At 45.2% G+C, this 18,228-nt stretch overlaps 1 protein-coding gene across 8 annotated transcripts in view; it reads left to right on the top strand.

Annotated features, from left to right (window-relative positions):
- Window positions 1–623: 623 nt before the first annotated feature.
- Fam110b (family with sequence similarity 110 member B) overlaps window positions 624–18,228 on the top strand; it is a 135,940-nt gene continuing 118,335 nt past the window's right edge. For 6 of the 8 annotated variants that reach the window (XM_076563949.1, XM_015987987.3, XM_076563947.1 and 3 more), the window contains exon 1: window positions 646–942. The gene's annotated coding sequence lies outside the window, so the exon portion shown is untranslated. Of the gene's footprint in view, window positions 943–18,228 lie in introns of all 8 variants that reach the window. The other 2 variants (XM_042270882.2, XM_015987989.3) reach the window with 2 other exon arrangements.

Genomic DNA, 18,228 nt, shown 5'->3' with positions numbered 1-18,228 from the left:
ACAATAATTTTGCAAATAGCCAGAAATTTATTATAGAAATCTGACTTTTATTTTATAATTCCAGAAATAGAAGGGATTAAGAGTTGCATAATTTAAATATGTATAAATGGCCTTTCAGAGAAAACCATACAAATATTCTATTGAATTTCAAAATACTAAGGGTTAAAAATAGAGAAATTTTGCTTAATATTTTGCGAGGAATATATTTTGACCCCCAATCTCCGAATTTACGGTCACTTTGATAAGCATGGATTTTAACTTTTAGATTTCCTACTAGCGAAACTCAATTAGAATGTGCTTAGTTTTCCTGGATGCTTCCTGCCCATGGAGAAAAGCCTGGTCCTAACCACGTGGAGTTAGGAGATGGGCGCCAAGATCTTCCAGAAGGAGCTATCAGGTAGGCTCATCACATCTGCACACAGGTTCTAGGTACATACATAGCCTGGTCTGCACATCCAGGGCGGCTTCTCGAAGGTGGGAGAAGTGGGGCAGTTGAGGCACCGGGTGGGCGTGGGGCTGATGGGAGCAGGGCGGGGGCACAGGTGGGCGGGGCGGAGGAGAGCGGGGAGGGGTGCAGGGCGCGGAGGGGGTGGGGCGGGAAGGTGCCTGGGGGCGGGCACTCTGGGGGCGTGCCGGCTGCGCGGGGACACGAGCTCCGGGCCGCTGCAACTGGCTCCAAGTTCCCTCCCTCGCTCTCCCGCGGAGCCTGCCTGATCCCGCCCCTCGGTGCGGAGGTGCAAACGCGGCGGCGGCCAGCCCAGCCCTCCGTTGCCGCGCGATCTGGGCCCGTTCGCCCACCGCGGGCCGCTCGGAGCCAGTGGCGAGGACCCGGCGGCCGCTTCATCTCGGCCTGCAGTGCCCAGCGCGGCCCAAGCTCCTCCTCGCGATCTTTGGAGCCTGGTCCCTGGCCTGGCTGCCTTCAGGGGCCGGAGCTCGGCTAAGGTAAGCTGGGGCGCTGGCGGGTGGGAGTGCGGCTCGGGGTCCTGCTCCTACCGGGCCTGGGCTCCGGGAGCCTGGCCCCGCTGTCCGCCCTGCGCCCAGCCGGGCATCAAGGCCCAGGCTCAGAAGGAGCGCTAGCTGCTGGGGAGAGGGTGGGCGAGGACTCGGCGGTCCCCGGCCCCTCTCCGTGCTGCGTCCCCACCCAGGTCATCCCGTGGGCACGCCAGTGTGCTGCCGGTTCCTGCGGGAATGCAGATCCCCGGGCTTTGAAAGTTTGTTTGCCCCCCGCGCCCTCCCTCCAGTCCTCCCTCCCACAGCTCGGTTGTCTCTACCTTCTTTGAATGCATGCGGGTTGGAAATACATAATGTTGGTCCCGGCTCACTCGTGCCCCTGTCACCTAGCGGCGCTCATAACTTGGCGACAATGCCGGGCTGTGGAAAGCTGGGTGTCTGCGCTGCCCTCCTTTTGTTAGAGCAGGAGCCCGATGGTGTAAGCGGCAGTGACAAGTCTCTCCATCCTGGCTAATGGAGAAGGAAGAGGAGATAACTTTGCTTTATTACTTCCCAAAGTGGGAATAAAACCACCTGACGCCTAGTTTTTTTTTTTTTTTTTAACCCTTTCAAGTTGCTGTTCGGATTTATTGACAGCGACCCTCTCCAAGAAAGAACAGGCATTCTTTCCTGCCTAAGATTCAGGCAAACTCCGGGTTTCTCCCACAGCCAAGTTATGTCCTGTGCAAATCTGGCGCACATCTGTGACAACAGTGCATGGCTGGCTTGTGAGGACTGCCGAGTCTATTTTTGCAGAGAGGACTATGATAGCAGAATCAGCATTTTTTCTGTATGAATAATATGACTTCCATTTTCATTTCCTCTGTTGGTGTTAACGAGTTATTTAGCGCCCAGCATTCTAAGTCATGTGACTGTACTGTGTTGTTATTATTATTATTTGTATTTGTATCCATTTTTGTGGTATTGGGACCTGGTAGTTCAAATGAGGTATTTATTAAACATAGTTATTTAAAAATAAGAGTTAATGGTAGCATGCCATTGATTTACCCCATTACATTTAATCTGTGACATTTCTTGAATTATTCGTCTTAAATCGTGAATTGAACACAGGGATGACATTACTTCTTGAACCTCAAAATCTGAAAGGCCTTAACATAAGGCCTGGAAGCAGAACTAGAGAAATGTCAGCTGGTTTTATTTTTAATTCATGTTTTTATTGTTCAGAAAAAAAATGTTTTCTTTGTTTGCATCCCAGATCTTTTAAAGTGTGGTCTGTCTATTTTCAGTGTGATATAATTTTAAATCAGAACGGAGATCGGGCTGTTTGCGGGAGCCTGACAAGCTGCTGGCTCTGTGTGCTCAGTGGCTGGGAAGGGAGGATTACTTGTCGGGTCTGAGTCCCAATTCAGTTGTGGCCTAGTGGGTTTCATAACCCACAGGTACTGGTTATCTCTAAGGGGCCTGTTGTCTATGCAGGGCTTAAATGTAACGGGAAACCTCTGCTGTGAGCCTCATCGTCACATCACCCCTTCTCAAGGTTTAGAATACTAATTTCAATTCTAGTTGAAAAACTCACATTGTTAGCAGTTAGTTGACACTCACCATGCTTGTCATTAATGAAAGATGAATGTACTCCCTGTATGACCACCCCCTTAGAGCATGTCGTGACTCTAGGGATCAAGATCTATGGGCCCAATAACAGAGAGAAAAATGAAGCTACGCATTTGCCATTTTCAGTAACCAAAAAATGGTGCTTACAACTTAGATAGTTTATGTGATCGTCAGTTAGGTATCAGTTCACCTTCTGTCTCCACCATTGACTTTGAAGTGACAATCTTTTTCATTTTTCAATGTTTTGAAGTCTTGGGGTCCTCCACAATTGGAGCTGCTGTAGGTACAGTCCCTCAACAGTAGGTGGTGCTGTGGGGAACTCTGGGAGCCCAGCCCAGCACAGGTATGCTTAAGGAAAATCGGGGATTGATAAAACAGCACCACTGCTTGCCTCGCTGTGAAAAAATGTAAAGACACAGGTATGCGTAAGTGTTAGGATTGATGTGGCTTCTTAAGTTTCCTCTTGTGTTTTTAAATCTTTTGGGCATTTACCTAGAGAATGTTTTCTCTTTCAGAGCCCTATAATGTTCTAGGTGTTAAATGTACATTGCTCATGAAAATTATTAGCTGTGCTCTTCCCTTTTATTTCTCCATGTTAGAGTTAAGTGGACTAACCTAAGCTAAGAGCCTCTGCAGCTACTCTCGGCCTTTCCTTCTTCCAACACAAAAATCAATGGTAAGGAGCCTGGTAGCATTTTGGATTCATTTAGGGAAGCCTGTCTTAGGGTCTTTTTGTTGTTGTTGTTGTTGCTTCTTATCATTTTCCTGGATCCTGGTATGTTGCAATGAGAGTTGATATTCAAGGTGAAGACTTTGAATTTATTCTGTGCTGCATGGGACCCGGGCTGTGTGAGCACCCAGGCTAGGAAGTGAATAAGTGCACTCAGGAAAGGGTTTTCTGGCTCCTCACCGATTATCTCTGAAGGCCAGTTCTGCACGCAGCATATCTCTAGACTTTCTCTTACTCCTCTAACAGCCAGGAGTTTTGCTGTTATCTGCTTTCTGTGAGTGAATAGAGTGACTTGTCTGACTCATAGCTGCTAAGTGGTGAGATATGTCTAAGTACCGGAGCCCAATGAGGAAAAGCTTTTGCCTCCCTCAGTTGCTGGAGCTGACTGCCCCTTTCTCCTGTAGTTTGGTATCAATAAATCTCATCGCTCAGTGATCGGATTTGGATTTTCTGGGTAGTGCTTGATCATCAAACAGTCCAAAACTTGGAGAAATTCAGCTGTCTTTTTTTTCCCCTTAATCCCAGAGGAATCTCATAATGCCTGGCAAAGATGACTTGTTTTAGTTGAGGAGGCTGGCAGTTGAGTGTCTTTGAATTAGATAAAAGGCTAATAAAGACGGCTTAGACATTGGGTCTGTTTGGGGCTTTTGGTCATGACAGCCCCAGCTCTCCATTTCGCATTATGATGTTTTCTTCCTCAGGGAGCTTGTTTATGATGATCACTTTCATCTGCTAGATAAGACTGTGAGGGCTGAAGCAAACCCCTGCTCTGGTTTCCAGTCACTGCTTGGTTTTTCCCGACAGTTGAGGCAGAGCCTAACTTAATTGTCTTTCTTTAAAAGAGATGAGTGATATTTCTGAGTCCACCACCCTACAGGAATACAAATAGTACTATAAATAAGTAGTACTTGGGAACCCCTGAAAAAAGCAGGTGACTCAGGCACAATGCTGTCATGCTGTCCCCAAAGCTTGATGAAACTGTGATTCTGGCAATGGAAGATCTGATTTGGGATGATGGACATAGAAGAACTGAATGATAGCTGTGGGAATGTACTTTCTTATTGTTCATACCAATGATGACAATAATTAAGATACCGGTCAACCTTTTCTACTCCGCCACAATCCTTTTTCATCTTGTTTGTAGATAACTTGGGCAGGCATCTTAATGATGCTTTTGTGATGTAAAATTAATAAACTTATACAATAAATATGTCTATTTTGATACCTTTGGTCTCTTCTTGTGCATGAGAAGGTACTGAGTAGGACCTTAATCTTTTTTATGTGATACAGTTTATCTCATGAGTAGACTACATATGGACCTGTGCTTATGAGCCTTGACTTCTCCCACTCTCCTATTCATTTAAAGCTTAGCAGCCAAACAAATTGCTTACTTTTTATTCCCTAGCATTGCCAATGGAAAAAAAAAAGGTGGTGGTGGTGGTGGAGGTGGTGGTGGTGGTAGAGGTGGTCGTGGTGGTGGTGGTGGTAGAGGTGGTGGTGGTGGTAGAGGTGGTGGTGGTGGTGGTAGTAGTATGGACAATAACACAATTTTCAACTGGCTCTAGAGTGGGGATGTGAAAATTGTAAACATTTTGGAAGCAAATTCAAAGAACACCTCAGTTCGAGGAAACTTTCATTTAGCAGACTGGTTTCTGGAAGAATTGAAAGAATTCCATGGTGTGGTTTGTGCATCAGGCCAAGATCAGTGTGGTTTGAAATTGTCCAGTTCCAGATAAGACCTTTTAAAACACAATCCTAAGCACATGGGATTTGGGGGTGTTTGTATTGTAACAAAAAACAGGGTTTTTCCCCTTCCTACTGACATTAGAAGTTTTTTCACCTTTTTGGGTGTCTTCTTAAAGAAAAATCATGGGTAATACTTCAAAACAACCATTCTCTCCAGCGGTGCCTTGTTCCCATAAACTTAGTAATAAAAAAGAAGTAATTATACAAAAGAACACAGTTAATAATTTGTCCTATTATAGTTAATATATTAAAAATTATTTGCAGTGGATTTATTGTGTGCCAGATTTTTTTTTTATTTAAACCCTAGCCAGGAAAGATGTGGTCCCTGTCAGTTTCTGGCTTATATTATTAATTACTTGTCCTTTAACTGTGAGTCCTGTAGCTATGATTCAGTATCTGCAAAAGCAATTTAAAGGAGAAAGATTTATTTGGCTTACAATTCCTGGGACATCACAAAGGCAGGCACATGAGGCAGGTGGTCACATTGCAACCACAGTCAGGAAGCAGGAGGAGGTGGGGCTTCTGCTCAGCTGGCTTTCTCCATCTATCAGTCCAGGAGAGAAGCTCAGGGAATGGTCCTGCCCACAGTTAGGGTAGGTCTTCCCACCTCATCTAATTAAAAATCAAGAGCATCCTTCACAGCCATGTTCAGAAGCTAAGCTATCCTCAACAAGCTCTTCTTGGTGTGATTGAAGCTGGTTGCCAAGGTGATTCTGGATCCTGTCAATCAAAATTAACCTCATGAGGCTTTAGAGGCTAAAGTGAGAAAACACAATAAATTAAGTCAGTGGTTCTTAACTTTCTAATACTGTGACTCTTTAGTACAGTTCCTCATGTTGTCGTGACTCCCAGTCATAAAATTATTTTCATTGCTACTTCATAATTGTAATTTTGCTACTTTTATGAATCGTAATGTACATATTTGATGTGCAGGATATCTGATATGTGACCCCCAAAGAGGTCACGATTCACAGGTAGAGAACCACTGATTTAAATGAATGTACAAAACCTACCTTAAAGGTATAACAAGTGCGGTTGAGAATGGGGAAGACTTCCCAACTGGGGTATGTGGTTTTGGAGAGTCTCATTGAGAACTTTAGTGAGTGCTGAGAGTTTTTTTTTTTTTTTTTTTTTTTTTTTTTAAGGCAACATTTGAAGGATGTTTGATCATAGGGATGGCTTATACAAAGACCCTGTGACAAACAAACCTTTGTGACAAGAGACAAAGGAACCAGGTCAGTCAGTGGCCTTGCAGACCACAGTGTGTGTGTGTGTGTGTGTGTGTGTGTGTGTGTGTGTGTGTGTGTGTGTGTATGTGTGTGTGTGTGGTGGGAGCTGGTGGATTGATTCCAAGAGGACCTGGCTTTAATTTGCAGATTTGGAAACTCAGTTGTGGGGAGGACAGACAGTGGATCTTTGGAGAAAAGTGGAAGCAACAAAGCCATTACCAAAGTATTGGGGTGGGGAGGATCAGTGTTTGTTAGACTGGAGAAAAGCTGAGAAGGTGGAGGGGCCTGGTGTCTGCGGGATTCTGGGTTCTCCTCCTCACCTGACACACCTCCAATTTTGAGACTTATCACTGTCCATGGCCACTGGGATAGAACTACAATGTCACTTGGACCATGATACAGCACCAGTTGTGATGTGGGTTCTGATTTCAGGTCATGAAACAGGAAACGATGTGTGCATTGTAATCAGTGACATGCAGCCCGCTCTACAGATTAACCTTTGAGGGCTTTTTGCTTTGTATCTTACCGTTTGTCTCTGACTGAAGTAAGTGAAGCCCTGTATTTGGGAAGACCTTGGGAGAAAGATCAGGCCTTGACAAAGCACCTGCCTGCTACTCAGAAACTGCTGCAGAAAACTACACCAGGTGTGAAGACTCTTCTGTGTGCTTCACATGCACATGAGGGAGATGTGTAAGTGGTATTTGCTGCGCCCATGACCTTGGGCTATATGGCCCAAAGGTCCATAATGGCAAGAAGCACCGCCTCCTTCAGGGCTTTATATAAGCCTAAGATCATGGGCAGAGCAAATACCACTACAGACATGTGCATTGCATTTATGTCTAGATGATTGGTATCACAGAGACTAGGAAACTGGGAATGCCAGATTCGCCATGATTCAGGGAGTTTCTGACCCTCTGTGTGTGTGTGGGTTCTGGGCAGTGCCTGTGCCTGGCCTAAATGAGGACAGACCTGGGAGATCCACACTGTTCCTCTGTTAGGTCACTGGATGCCTGTGCCTGCCCCTAAATGAGGACAGACCTGGGAGATCCACACTATTCCTCTGTCAGGTCACTCGGTGGGCTGAGGCCTTGGGGATCCCAGGTCAAAAGTGTCTTTGTAGCCAGCAAACAGAAAGTAGGTTCCTTGAGAAGAGGGAGGGTCTCCCAGTGCAGTCAGTGTGGGGTGCAGACTGGCAGTGTGAGTTCAGCTGGTCCCTGAGGCCTCAAGACCTCAGTTCCTTTTCTTTAAAATGGGAATGGCTACCATACCTACTTCCAAGACCACTGTGGGAGTTAGGTGAGAAGCTTACAAAGTGCAGAACTCTAGTCTTTCTCTCTCATGGATTCTGTGCCTTATTCCTTCCCAGTCAGGATTTCATCAAATGGGTCACAGGACAAAAGTTACTGTATCAGGTCTGCCATGGTTGCTGAAGCTAGAGTAGTAGCCCCGTTCCCAGCTGCCCTGATGGGTTTCATTTATAGCCCTCATCCCTAACCAAAACTTCACATGTATTTTGTTGTTTGTGTGTTGAATCCTCCTTTCCTTAAGTTGAAATTCATGCTCACACTTGAGCTTCAGGTTGTGCAGTGTCTGGTACTGTGGTTGGCTACATGGTGCCAGCTGCATTGCTCTGCTGCTGGCGAGGAGGCCCTTGTCCTCTGGGATCTTGGTGACCCAGCCAGAAGGCCTGGGGTCAAGTGGTGATCCTGTCCTTTATCACAGCATTTGCTGTGAAGTGACTGACTTTTCAGCCGACTGTGCATACCTGTTCTTCAGAGTCTGGGGACGGAGAGGGTGGAGGGAAGAGGAGGTTGTCCTTAGAAGCAAGGGTTTCTTGAGGGCAGTGGATTTGCAGTGGCTTGTTTGTTCTTTCAGTTGAATGTCACCCCGGGTCACTGAAGGCATGGTACTGCTTACAGATACCTGATTGTTACATAATGGAATCATAGGAGTGGGCTGAAGGAGTGATTGGGTGTGATGGTGTGATTAAGATCACTCGTGGCTCTTCCAGAGGACCTGAACTGGGTTCCTAGCACACATGTCAGGTGGCCTGTAATTCCAGCTCCAGGTGATCTGACATACTCTGCTGACCTCCATGGCTATGCACACATGTGACACGCATTTACACAGACACGTATACCCATGAATAAAAACAATAAAAAATTTAAAAAGCGATGGGAGTGGATGTAGTAGGGAAGTGTCACCTGTGTGAAAGTGGCCAGTGCTTATTAAGCCATTCCCATTGCCTAAGACATTGGGGCCATTGCCTTCTCCCCACCGTGACATTGGGTGACAGACCCTGTCAGCCGCTACTCTGGACTGTGGATGATGATGATGATGATTATTTCCCCAGTTCCTGCTTAGTTGTTTTCTGTCACTTTAGGTACTGTCTCCATTGCTGTGACCTGTTGGTGCTTTGTTTTAAATGCTATCGTGGCTTTCAGAAGGAAATCATGCTGGTTTTAGAAATAACAGAATTTTTGTAGTCACTAACCTTTTAGTCTTTCGAGGGTTTACTTACTGCTTGTTGCATACTTTTTTTTTTTGAAGTCTGGTAAATAAAACACAAAGTTCAGACACTGTGCAAACACCCCACAATTAAGGATGTGCTTAAGTGTACACATTTAGTCACCACACACATGCAGCCACATCAGTCACCTTTCTTTACTTGGCTTACCAAGGGCCACCATTCCCATTCTTGTTGGAAACAGCTTGAGTTGGTAACACTTGCTTAGCATGCAGAGGTCCTGGATGCTCCCACACACAGCACTTCCAAACAATGAATAATAAACTCTTGGAAAGTGGGCACTTAGTAAGTGAGGACTATTGGCAAGTGATGATTTTGTGTGTGTGTGTGTGTGTGTGTGTGTGTGTGTGTGTGTGTGTGTGTGTGTGTGTGTATTTTCACTGCTTAAAGGGAACACTGTTGAACTGGGAGGCTCTTTATAGATTTGGTGGTGCTTTGTGCATTTAAAAATTCTTTAACTTCTCATTGCCCTGTGTGCTTTCAAATGATCATTGATTGGAATGCTGTGTTTTTCGTCCTAGTCAAACTTTGCTCTTGTGTGGTGACCGTGGATGCATGGGAGAAGTGAGCACTAGTTCCTAGCTCCTGCCTGTGATGCTCTGCAGTGTCTGTGCTTCCAGCACTGTTGCATGCCTGGCTCAGAGCTCTGCGGGATGCAGCCAACCGATTGTGTTTGGCCAAGGTGACTTGCAGCTTTGAGGGGACAGGCTGACTATGTAGAAACTTAGTTCTTTGATTTATTAAAGATTTTATAGTAGTTCTTGGACATAAATTTATATTTTTAGCTCATACTGGTGGAGAATATTATCACGACACACATATTTTTTTTTTTTTTTGTTGGCACTGGAAGTATTCTTAAGTAGTACCGGGAATGATTTGTGGTCTACTGGAACTGTTTGAATTAAAAAAAAACAAAAACAAAAAACAAAAATGAAACAAAACAAAAAAAACTTTTCCTTAGAGATGATGAGAGTCCCTCATGTGCCAGATTGAGGGCAGGAGAGGGAGGGAGGGAAGTAAGGAGAGGAGGAGAGAGTGAGCAAGAGGGAGGAGGGAGGGGGAAAGAGAGAGAGGGAGAGAGGGGGAAGAGAGAGAGAGGAAAAGAAGGGGAGAGGGAGAGAGAGGAGGAGAGATCACGCTGTGTTTAGTAGAGCATCTATGCCGCATTTTTTTTCTAGTAGAAGTGGCTCTGCCCTCCCATCAGTGTGGCCTGTGTTGTGTTTCAGCTCATGTGACTTTCCCTTCCTCGCTTATCTGATTTCTCCTGCAGGTTTTTCTCCTTTCAGCATTTGCTAGCACAGGACTGGGCTGTTTGCCTTGTTAATCCCCAGTTGCTGTTTCCCTCAGGGTTTTCTGGAACCATTTCTCCACAGGAAGCATTCTGGTTCTTAGGTACTGAGAGTTAGAGATAAAGAAACCATATCACAGAAACTTTTAATTAAGTGCACGGACAGCAACAAATATCCATGCATTTTGTGTCTGAAATACTTAAGTATCTTCATCTTCCAGTTTTGCATTTTATCTGACAGCGTTAATGCATTTGCCTTGCTCTATGCAGGGCTCTACAGGAAAGCAGAATCAGTGGCAAATACAATATACGGAAGTGGCTCATGTGAGTAGGGAGGCTGACATGTCCCATGGTCTGCTGTCTACAAGCTGGGGAAACAAGGGCAACCAGTAGTGTAGGTTACAGACCAAGGTCAGGCCAACAGATGCTCAGCTCAAGCAGCCAGGCAGAGAGGGAACTGGGGAAGAATATGAATGAATTCAATCTTCTTACACCTTTTTGTTTTGTGTAGTTATCGAATGCCCACTGGGCCAGCTGCTGTACCTAGTCCCCCAATTCAGTGATAATCTCCTTTGAAAACACTGGCACAACTGTAGTAATGCAGAGCTGAAATATCTGGGTATCCTGTAGATCATTCAGATTGGCTTGTATCTGTGTTCTCGAGTACCTGTGGTATGATCAGTGTGTCTCACTAATTAGGTGAATTTTTAAAATCATTCTGGGAAGATGCAGTTTCCCCAGTCAGTTGACAGGAGCTGACTAGGTCCCCTAAGTCTTGATCCTCTGTAGGTCTTCTGGGCTGTCTTGCTGCAGCCCTTCCCTTCCTCCAGCAAATCTGCCATGAACTCGGCTGATGGCTGCATCTGACAGAGCTGCTCTCCTCGGCTGATGGCTGCATCTTACAGAGCTGCTCTCCTCGGCTGATGGCTGCATCTTACAGAGCTGCTCTCCTCGGCTGATGGCTGCATCTGACAGAGCTGCTCTCCTCGGCTGATGGCTGCATCTTACAGAGCTGCTCTCCTCGGCCGATGGCTGCATCTGACAGAGCTGCTCTCCTCGGCTGATGGCTGCATCTGACAGAGCTGCTCTCAGCTGATGGCTGCATCTTGCAGAGCTGCTCTCAGCTGATGGCTGCATCTTGCAGAGCTGCTCTCCTCGGCTGATGGCTGCATCTTGCAGAGCTGCTCTCCTCGGCCGATGGCTGCATCTGACAGATCTGCTCTCCTCGGCTGATGGCTGCATCTGACAGAGCTGCTCTCCTCGGCTGATGGCTGCATCTGACAGAGCTGCTCTCAGCTGATGGCTGCATCTTGCAGAGCTGCTCTCCTCGGCTGATGGCTGCATCTTACAGAGCTGCTCTCCTCAGCTGATGGCTGCATCTTGCAGAGCTGCTCTCCTCGGCTGATGGCTGCATCTTGCAGAGCTGCTCTCCTCGGCTGATGGCTGCATCTTGCAGAGCTGCTCTGGTTTTGTGTGTGTCTTCTATGAGACGGAAGTTTATCAGGGTACACGTTTTCGTCTGGCAAAGGAAAAGAGTGTGTCATTGGTACCCTTCTCCCTACTCTATGAAGCAGGGAATAGTGTTGATCATGGACCAGGTGTCTGTCTACTTCATGGGTAGTACCTGGTATTGCTTCCATTCATGTTTAAGGTATAAAAGCAGTGTTTCATAATTATACTTGATTTGTCATTTTCATTGTTATTTGTTTTTGGGATTTAAAATGGGGGGGATGTTTCGAAACTTGTAAATATACACTATCTGATTTCAACATCAAATAGATTTGGTCTGATAGCAAGAACATTTTTAATCCAACGTGAGAAATTCTACTAAGGAAGCAGGTGCTTTAGTATTTTTCAATATTACTAAATTGAAAGCATTTGATTGTTTATGACTGATGTGTTCCTCCTTAAGTCCATCTAAAAAAAATCCTCATACTTACAAAAATGAGGCCGACCTTTACAATTGTGTATATGTTACTGGCACTGTTTTTAGCACAGTGGATCATGTTATAGTTGATGCACTTGATATATTTTTACTTTTAATCCCCAAAGTGCGGATATTGGGAAGATCTAGGGTGTTACTGAGTCAGGAGGGAGGACTCTACAGATGCTATTAGTGCCTTCATAAAAGAGCCAGAGAGCCTTCCTGTGTCTTTCTTTTCTTGAGGATATAGTGGTAAGCTACAATACATGACCGGGAAGTAGACCCTTACCAGACAGCACATCTGTAGACGCTTGGACTTGGACTTCTTATCTACAGACTGAGAAATAAATTTCTATTTATTTGTCTATGCTATTTTATAAAATGCCATCTACTGTAGTTGCAGCCTAGGTGCTTTAAGGTTATGGACTACTTAGTCAGAATGCATGTTTCCCCTGCATTTAGATGTGTAAAGCAACAGCAAGCTGATGAGAAACTTCGTTCTGCAGACAGGAGATGTTCCTGAAGCCTCAGCAGTGACATGGCAGTAGCACTTTATGCTCAGGGAGTTTTCAGTGGATTAGCTGCATCTCTGTAGAGATTTGTAAAACCACAGTGCTGACTGGCACTGGTTGACTTGAAGTGGCCCTCCATGCGCCCCGGAAGAAGGGATCTCATTTGAGGAATTGCCTCCACTAGGTTGGCCTGTGGGGATGTCTGTGGATGTCATCTTGACTACTAAGTGAGGGCACACCCGCTGCAGGCAGTGCCTCCCCTGGGCAGGTGGTCCTGGGCTGTCATGGAAACCTGGCTGAGGAAGTCTGGAACACCGTTCCTCCATGTTTCAGGACCTTTTTTTGTTTCTCTTGAGGATGAATTGTAACCTGTAAGCCAAACAAACCCTTTTGTTTCCCAAGTCATTTTGATAATAGTGTTTATCACAGCAGCAGCAACAACAACAACAATAAAAACAGGACACTATCCTAGAAAGGGGTAAAGTCTTTCCCTTAACTGAGGCAGCTTCCCGGCAGGCGTGCACCCGTGAGCCAGGGCCTCCACTCTGCATGCTAAGGACAGGACAGACTCCTCAGATGTTTTTCATCATGCTTGGCAGCTTCCTGGAAACTGAGAACCCTTTGGATCCCTCAGCCACATGCCCCCTCATGCCCCAACCCTGACATTTCTGCCCTGCCCAGGTCTTTTCTGCATTCTTGGGGTGCCTCTACCATAGTCTCTACCTCGGGAATCTTTTCTTTTCTCATCTTCCTGCCTCTGCTGTACTGACTTCTGAGTCAGCTGAGATACTACATGGTCACACTTCTAGGCTACTCAAAGCTCTGGCTTTTGTGCTTAGAACAAAGTATTGTGTACTTTTCTGGGTCTTCCTTGGCTTGGGCCCAGCGTCTACAGTCCTCTTCCTGACCATCTCAACCTCCACACCTGTTCTTTCCTTGGCCTGAAGTTCTTTTTGCTTCTTTTGTGTTTTATGCTCCTTGGTCATTCTAAAAGTCTTCTGTTATGATGTCTTCTCTTTAATTTTCTTTGACCTTCTGTGTTCTGAATAAAAAGAACAAAGGAAGCAATCATATCTTCATGATGCTTGAGTAGCCTGAATGCAGAGGCATAAAGTACATTTTTGCCTGGCAATAGGGAATGCCAGTCCTAATGGAGTCAGCTGAGTCTGCTGACCATCTGGTTCAGACTTAACTCTCTGCTGTTGTGTGCGTGGGCCTTATCTATAGGTCAAGGTGAGCAATCAGTCACTCACATGCTGAAGGAGTCTCCAGTAGGAATGAGGAAATGCATCCTGAGAGATTTTTGGAGCATGGAAGATGTGTTGTAATCACTCACGTGCTGAAGGAGTTTGCAGTAGGAATGAGGAAATGCATCCCGAGAGATTTTGGAGCATGGAAGATGTGTTACAGTGGAGGTGAATGACTTGATCTTTTGGGGAAGCACTGGCAGACCACACTTGTGCTGGCTGCTATGGGGGAAACCACTGACCAGGCACTGAAAATGTAGCTGTCCTGAACTGAGGCATCCTGCACATGTGAAACTATACTCAGGTTTGAAGATTTAATTTGAAAAGACAATGCAAAGTAGTAACTCTATCACCTTTTATACTAATTGCTAGCTGGAATGATAATTTTTCTAGATTTCTTAGGCTAAAGTCATAATACTGCCCATTACTTGTTTCCGTTTTACTTTTTCTTATTGTAGGAAAACCCAAGACAGTATGTGCTTCACGGCTGTGGCTTGCTATTTCCCCTGAGTGCTGCCATGCAAGACTCTGCAATTCCTTGACTCCATGTTCTTGGCAGCGCTCTGTTAAGCAGATGGCCGTGTACTAGTAGAAGGGAAAGTAGTAGTAACCGAAAGCAAGAATGGGCTCCCTAGGCACAAATCGTGCTAAGCTGGCTTCCTGCCTCTTCTCTTTCATAAGGTTACTAAGCTAGAAGACCAGAAGGGCTCCATAGATTTGCATTTGGGTTTCTATACTTTACTGGACTTTCTTGGAGTTGTTATCACACATTCAACATCCCCTGATCCCCTCCAAAATCTGAATATACTGAAATATGAACATTTTAGAAATATGTCCTTCCAAACAGTTTGAGATTTTGAAACATCCTACCCCCTGAGATGCTGTCAGTCAAGTTGTATGAATATTACAAAATCAAAAAGGAAATTATCACTTTCCAATATCTGAAGTACTTCTAGGTATTAGGAAAGCTAGGTCCCAAGAATTTCCAGTCATGAGTATTCAGCTGGTCCTACTCTGATAACACAGGCATTGGTGCAGAGATAAGACAGTCTTCAGGTTGTTTGGGAGAGGTCGTGTCCTGGGCAGTGTCTTCTCTTTTCTGGTATCTGAGGGCTCATGCTCTTGAGCTTGGTGTGATGGAGTAGCTCTCACAGCCCTGACTTTGAGTCTACTCGACTGTCTCCTCCCTTAAGCCTACTTACCCCAACCTCTGGTGAAGGCCCTCACAGTGGTGTCTTCACAGGACCTGCCTTCCTAGAGGCTGTGTTTAGTGTGGAATTAGTATGCTGCTGTAGGTATGGGGCTGCTTGGGCTGTACTTAAAGCCTAGATTTCTTTCCCTTAAGTTCCTGCTGTTATAGTGTCTTCACCCTGTGTAGGTAAAAAATATCCCATCAGGAAGTGCCAAAACCATTGTAATAGCACAAATGGTGTGTGTGTGTGTGTGTGTGTGTGTGTGTGTGTGTGTGTGTGTGTGTGTGTTCATAGTTGTCTTTAGGCCTCTGTGGGGGCTTATGCTGCAGGATGGTTGCTGTGCCATCTCTCCTTGGGAACTGCCCCAGCCTGGCACTTCCTAGGCTGAGTCAATAGCACTTTGCTATAGAAGAAAGGCCCTCTTAGGAATTAGAGAAATGTGTATTCTCTAAATTACTGAAGCAGAATCCATGAAGGAGAATGGTAGGAAGGCAGGTTTCAGCCTCCTATTGAGGTCAGAGGCACCTCAGTCCAGACTGAACTGATATGCAAAGGGGGCTGGATGGGTGCATGAAAGCTTGAGCATCCGGTGTAGTCATCTACCCGTCCCGCAGTCCTGGGCTGACACTGCAGCATCCTGGGACCTGTTGGCTTTGCCTGGTCCTTATAGTGGCTGCTTTGTTTCTAACACATCTTTTCTGCTTCCCATGGTGAGATGATTTTATCAGGCCCTGGAGGCTCTGGGCCTGTTCCATGGTGAAATTAGTGGAGGAGTCTATTCAGAGCACTCTCAGGGGCTTGTTGTTGTGAAATAAGGTCACTTCTCCCTTTAGCACCACTGTAAACTGATAAACACTTGGAAGCAAAGTGCAGGAGGGTGAAGCTGTTACCTTCAGTCCCAGGACCCCCTTCCTGTTCTGTGACTGTGACTGGACCATGGGCCTCCTGTGAAGGGGGATTGACTGTGCATTAAGGTCCTGGTGCCTGCAGGGAGGTGTTACAGTTTGCCTTCTGTTCTCCCACTTGGAAGAGACCCAAGCAAAACTAGTGCTATCAGAACTAAAGTGACAGGACAGATACCAGTGCTCCGTGCAAAGGCTGTTCAAGGTCGCCTGCCTCGTTCTTCCAACTGTCAACCCATCGAGAACACATGGTTTTGTGTAGTGACCTTTTCCGGAGTAGGCTTGGTGGGATTTGAGAGGATCCTCCCTCATACACCTGTACGCAGGTCACTGTAGGAAGCCTTGAGCCGGCAAGTGCTTTGCACTGTAGTTAGTGTCACCTGGAAGGCTATCGAAGCACAAACTTGTCAGTCTGTCCTGGCTTCTGACTCTTGGCATTTCCCAGAACTTTGCTGGTGATTCTAAACCAGTGATGAAAACTTAACTTGTGAGGTGTCAGTGCTAAAACTGGGACAGCAAGTACATCCAGTTGGAGATCCCAGGCCGGAAGGAGGGGGATAAAGGTGGTTGCCTGGATGAAAACATTACAGAGCCCCGGCCAGGACTGGAGCCCTGTGATGAATGCTTCAGCCTTCTCTTCAAGAGCCTCCAACAGCCCATATTCCTTAGGCATGAGTGCACATGTGTATGTTTGTATGCAAGCATATACTTTTTTGAGACAGAACCTTGCTCAGTAGCCCAGGCTTGAAGGAAATCTTCTGTTTAGCCCAAGCTGAGCTCTTAGGTTGTGTCCTCTTGCTTGACTCCCCAGTGCTGGGATGACAGTCTGTCCCACCACGCTGGGTAACAAAGTTCCTCCCCTTGATAGAATCATTCTTCTTAGTAAGTCATGCGATTTTGCTGAGATACTTTGGACTTGCTTTAATCTGTGTAGGTTCTCACAGTTGAAACACTGGGTCAGCTGTGACTTGCTTTTGGAGGTGTCTTTTGCTGAGCGTGTTAGGTACCCAGAAGTAAACCAGTTATCCTCACTTTTCACTCTAAAAGACAATATATCTTGTAGTGTACGCTACTTTAATAAAGTATTCTTAAATGTAACATAAAAAAATCAAGGCATCACACTGAAACTCTAGTCTTTGCTTTTCTTAAGATTTTATTATTTTTTTAGTTTGCAAGTTGATATTTTTATTTTCAAAAGGCTTAGATGGTGTTTTACTTTGAGATAGATGTTAAATTTACATATTGAAATATTTTTTTCTTACTCCAGCAAAAGTTGATTTAGAAAATATTAAATTAATTAAATACATGGAAATATGTAACCATTTCTAAACTTCATCTCAATTCCTTATATCAAAAAGTCCCCTGTGGACCAAATCAAAACTTTTGCAAAATTATGAGGATTTCAAGTAGAAATCTAATGGAATGTGTATTCTACAATGAAAATTAGTTTTATTTGGAAACCAGTGTAACCCCCACAATATTGAACTTTTTATTGTTACGTTATTAAACCCATTCTATTTTTATGGTTTAATTATGTAGTTGACCCATTTAATCTGACTGCCATGCTCAACAAAACCAAGTAGGATATTTTTTAATCAGAGCTAGCATTTGAGAAGGCTGACTTCTCTTTGGTGAGTATGGCTGTAAGGAGGTAGAACAGTCCCAGTGCCATTTTGATGAGGTTTAGTTATTTTTGTAATCTGGGAAATAGATACTTTCAGATAAACGATTTTACTGGGAAGAAAGAAAGGTAGAAGTTGAAGTAAAAGCTTTATTATGTCTTATTGCATAACATTGTCCTCAAAGCTTAGCAGTAGAAATGACCTCTATTCCCTTTTGCATGTCAATGGGGACTCGGGAACTCTGCTCTGGGATTCAGACTGTTTCTTACCAGGCTTCAATCAAGGTGTTCCTGAGGTTGCTGGCATGCTGTACAGGTGGAGTGGCTCAGAAAGGTGGCTAGAGAGCTAGAGTCAGTGGTGGTGAGGGTCAAGCTTAGGCCCTTCTCCCATTCCTGGCACTGTTTGATCTGTCTGGATTATAGGTCAAATTTTTGACCAGGGATGAGCCTGTGCGTGTGTCTTTCATTATGTCCCAGAATGGTTAAACTGCCTAACTCTGGCTATTCATCAAGCCTGTCCTAAGGGGATGCTTTGTGCCCAGAGGTGCTCCAGAGAGCCTCTGTGGTCTCTAGAGAGGAGACACAGCTCAGGGCAAGGAAGATAATGTGTTTAGGAGAGCTGCCCTGGAGATCATATGAGAGCCCACATCAGTTGCTTGTTAAAGCAAGTTGATTGACAGCTAGGTGAGCAGATAGGACAGATCAAATCCAAGAACTAAGACCTTAAATAGTGTGGCACCTGGGATT

Source organism: Peromyscus maniculatus, chromosome 2 (genome assembly GCF_049852395.1).
Source record: "Peromyscus maniculatus bairdii isolate BWxNUB_F1_BW_parent chromosome 2, HU_Pman_BW_mat_3.1, whole genome shotgun sequence".
NCBI classification, from domain to species: Eukaryota; Metazoa; Chordata; class Mammalia; order Rodentia; family Cricetidae; genus Peromyscus; species Peromyscus maniculatus.
This window is presented reverse-complemented; position numbering and strand designations above follow the sequence as displayed.